Source organism: Colobus angolensis, unplaced genomic scaffold (genome assembly GCF_000951035.1).
Source record: "Colobus angolensis palliatus isolate OR3802 unplaced genomic scaffold, Cang.pa_1.0 Scaffold347, whole genome shotgun sequence".
Taxonomy (NCBI): domain Eukaryota; kingdom Metazoa; phylum Chordata; class Mammalia; order Primates; family Cercopithecidae; genus Colobus; species Colobus angolensis.
In genome coordinates, this window is record NW_012116788.1 from 1,778,271 (window position 1) to 1,782,692 (window position 4,422).

Genomic DNA, 4,422 nt, shown 5'->3' on the forward strand with positions numbered 1-4,422 from the left:
ATTCTCCTACCTCAGCCTCCTGAGTATCTAGAATTACATGCACGCCCCACCATGCCCAGCTAATTTTTGTATTTTAGTAGAGACAGGGTTTCACCATGTTGGCCAGTCTGGTCTCGAACTCCTGACCTCAAGTGATCCACACCCACCTCAGCCTCCTCAAGTGCTTGGATTACAGGCGTGAGCCACCATGCCTGGCCTATGAGTATACTTTTAGAGTTAGAAAAGGCTTCACATATCACCTAATAAAACCCTTCATTCTGATGAGGAAATTGAGGCCCAGAGATGATAAATGGCCAAGAGTTGCAAACAGCTAGTTTGTGAGGAAGCCAAGACAAACTAAGTCTGTTTAGTTCTTTATCAGTACTTTTCTAACTCCACCAGGCTTTTAATAGCAAATAGTTATAACAGATTAACCCTCACACGTGCTAAGTTTGTATATTGTAAACTCCCTCAAAAAGTACACAAAGTTTCATGTATTTGTTCATATATATATATGTAAATATTTGGGGGGAGAGATACAGTTTTCAAATTCTCACAGGAGTCCACGAACCACCCCTCTAGACATACACACTCAAAAAGTTAGGGTCTACACCCATTTTGGAAATCACAGGCATATACTTTTATACTCATTAGGCAGTTTTGTTTTTCTCAATGGCCTAATAGATAAAAGTTGTTTATCACAACAAAGAAAATCAAGAGGAATGAAACATTAACTTTCAGAAGTCTTCCGCCTTCAAATACAATCTTTACTTCAGACCATTCCAGATATGATTTACTGAGCTTCTTTTCCATCAACAATAGTTATTTTAATTACACATGAACGTTATAAGAGTTTTTAAAACATATTACTAAATTACTACAAACATAACGTGCTTTTTATCATACACGGCTTCTAATAACTAAAGAAAAAAAAACCTCATAATAACAAGAATATGTCCTCAATAATCTGCTCTCACTCTTACAAACATCAACTCCCATCTATGAATTGTATATATCAAATCTATTAGATCATTTAACAGAAGGACAAATACCGTTACACTATCTTTACCAGATTAGAAGGACACACAAAGTACACTATAAAATTGCAAATTCTAAAATCTTTGGCGAAACCAACAGAAAATTTAAACCTTAACTGCATGCACTTTACTCCATATACCTTCGTGTAATCTCAGCGTATCTCCGTCGTTCTCTAAATGTAAATTCCAACTTTAAAAAGAGCAAAATTGTACTGCAACGTACCTTTGACATTGTTTGCAGAATGAAATCGAGACTTGTTTTGGAATACCTTGGCTGATGTCCACTTTACTTCGCAAACAGGCCACACAAATATTGGCAGGATTTGGACTTATCGGAACACCACACTCACAGCACAAGCTTTAATAAATAAAGGATACATTTTTCAAATTAGATTTTTAAAATACACAAATTTTTTTTTTTAGATGCCAAACAAAGTCTTCAAGTTAGGCCATAGTATTTTTGCCCTTTTTAAAAAAAATGACAGAAACAAGGCAACCTGGGCCAGTCGCAGTGGTTCACGCCTGTAATTCCAGCACTTTGGGAGGCTGAGGCAGGCCGATCACCTGAGATAATGAGTTCGAGACCAGCCTGGCCAACATGGTGAAACCCCACCTCTACTAAAAATAGAAAAATCAGCCACGCATGGCGGCACATGACGGTAATCCCAGCTACTTGGGAGGCTGAGGCACGAGAATCGTTTAAACCCAGGAGGCAGAAGTTGCAGTGAGCCACATCACGCCACTGCACAGACCAAGACAAAGGCTTAAAAAAAAGAAACAAAGCAATCTTCAAAGATTCAGTAGATAAAGAATAACCCCGTAATACAGGGGCAAAAACACCAAAAATGGTTATAATTCTAAAAATCCTCAATACAAGGCCGATGTCCTAAAGCTTCTAGAGAATCAGTAGTGTTCAACAGAACTTCATGCCATGACAGAAATGTTTTATTCTGGTCTGTACAACAAGACAGCCACTAGCCACATGTGGCAAACTGGGCCATGAAAAGTGACCAGTACAACTGAGAAACTCAACGTACTTTTTTTTTTAATTCAAATCTACATTTAAATAGCCAGTATGGGTCTAAACAAGTCTTTTTTTTATTAAAAGCAAATGAAACTATATTGTCACATTAAAACAAACGGAGGTATATTGATGAAGAATACAAATCTTGCACTAATTTTAATTTTAAATACTTAAATACAATAAAAAAATGTTAACGTGCTCTTTACCACACCCAACCAACACTATCCATAAAGGTAACATTTATTAACAATTTGTAGATATCCTTCCAAACATTTTCTATGCAGACACAAACATTCACATTAACTTTTACAAATAAACAGATAAACTTCCTAACCGCAAGTGTAGTAACAAACTTGAGAAAAATTTGAGAAGCACTGTTATTCATTATCCCTTATTGAAAATTGGAAAACCAAGTAAGAATCAATTAACAAGGCAATAGTGTGTCAATGGCAAAAACCAAAAAGAAAATCCTATATCAAGAATATGTAAGATCAGTTTGTCTCTTTTTAATTCAATCACCTCATTTCTAAACACCAAGCCTTTAAAAATGTATTTATTCAGCGTATACAGGTGAAAAGTATGGTGTCACTACACTAAAAGACTACAGCTGTCTACTTATCTCTAATGAACATTTCTTCAAGTGTATCTCTGGACTACACCAATAGAAACTAATATCTGAATCATTTCTAACAGAATTAGACACCAACACACTACAAAGGCAATTAAAAAAAAAAGCATAAGGACTCCTAAAATATAAACATTTACGCAAAGCAGAATTTTTTTTTTTTTTAAACAGGATGGGAAGTCTATCAACATCTAGAGACTCAGTATAAATGACGAACTATCACAATTCAAGATGTATTTGGGGCAGAAAAAGTCTGAGAACCCCTAATGTAGAACAACATTGTCCAAAATAAAAGTTCTATAATTTTCCATGTCCAATGGTAGCCACCAGCCACATGTGGCAACACGGCTAGTACAAATGAGCAACCAAGTATTTAATTTTATTCCATTTAAATTAATTTAGGAAACTTCCAACTTAAACTGCTTGGGGCTTATGTTGACAGAGTAGAGCCAGTGGTGCCACCTGGAAAGCAAGCAGTTCCTGACAGAGCTTACCAGGCTCTTTCAGAAGTGCTAGTTGTCCGGCATAGAAAAAGTATAATGGTCAAACAACCCATTCCAACAAAGGGTTTTGTGAAGGAATCTGAGCCCTTCCACAAGTGTCTGTTAAAAGCTACTGACAGAACAAGGAAGATCAGTACTATGCTGAGCTCCAAAGACATTTTCAGATGGCTTATTCAAACCCAGAGATAACTGAGTGACAAGGGAAGACTTAAAGCATCACAGGGAAGGGGGCCAAAGTTCCTGCTTTCACTAACCACTGAATTCCAAGCTACTTTCTCCATAGTTAGTGTTTTCCTATGAGATTAGGATCATTTTAGACAGAAGGACTGCAATGTTTACAGGGTAGTTGTGGTAAGAAGCCAATTTATTTTAGATTTAGCTAATTGGTCTGTGCTGAACGATTCCAGGATTATCGTTTAAAAGTCTCTGTAGCCATCTCTTTGAAGAACACTGTATCATCAAACCTATTTATCAGCAAAAAAAAAAAAAAATTAATTTGAACTTAAATGCAAGAAATTAAAAATTGATAATTAAGTTTTAAGATGTTCAAAATTTAAAAATTATGATATTATAATCTCCAATAAAAAACAGTAAGTTATTCCCAGCTACTCGGGAGGCTGAAGCAGGGAATTGCTTGAACTCGGGAGGCGGAGGTTGCAAAGAGCCGAGATCACACTACTGCACTCCAGCCTGGGCAACAGAGCGAGATTCTGTCTCAAAAAAAAAAAAGTAAGGATATGTAAGTAAAAAGTAAATTTAAATAGCCACACGTAGCTAATGGCTACATATTGGACAGTGCTGATATAAAAGAATGTATGGAAAATATTTTAACCCTCTTAGAGAGTGTATTTACTAGAATAAGCTTTATAACCAGAAACGAATTCGATTTTCTACAGAAATAAGACTTTTATTTTTTCCCATTTATGACAATAGAAGCTCTTTCCCACCCACCCTCAAGCATTCCCCATAGTGAGTTTCCAGGGTTCACAGAAGATTTTCACATGCAAGGGGGAAAGAAGAAGTGTCGCACTCACATGTGTCCAGGGCTGCGGTCGGTGGATTCTGTCATGTACTCCATCGTTCTGAATGCCTTAAGTTTAAAAAAAAAATAAATAAAATGAGAATGTTGGGATTTAAATCACACTGTCTGGTCTCCTCTTTTTAGGTCTTCCTCCTGTCTCTCTGAATAATTAACATATTCACGTAAGTTCGAAAAAGCAGGAAAGAAGGAAAGCCAACTCCACTGGGTAAGTT

At 36.5% G+C, this 4,422-nt stretch overlaps 1 long non-coding RNA gene across 1 annotated transcript in view; it reads right to left on the reverse strand.

Annotated features, from left to right (window-relative positions):
• Positions 1-4,266, reverse strand: part of LOC105519382 — an 8,808-nt gene extending 4,542 nt beyond the window's left edge. The window contains exons 1-2 of the long non-coding RNA XR_001002959.1: positions 4,203-4,266; positions 1,233-1,374 (exon numbers count right to left, since the gene is read on the reverse strand). This is a non-coding gene — a long non-coding RNA (uncharacterized LOC105519382). The remainder of the gene's footprint in view (positions 1-1,232; positions 1,375-4,202) is intronic.
• Between the last annotated feature and the right edge of the window lie 156 nt (positions 4,267-4,422).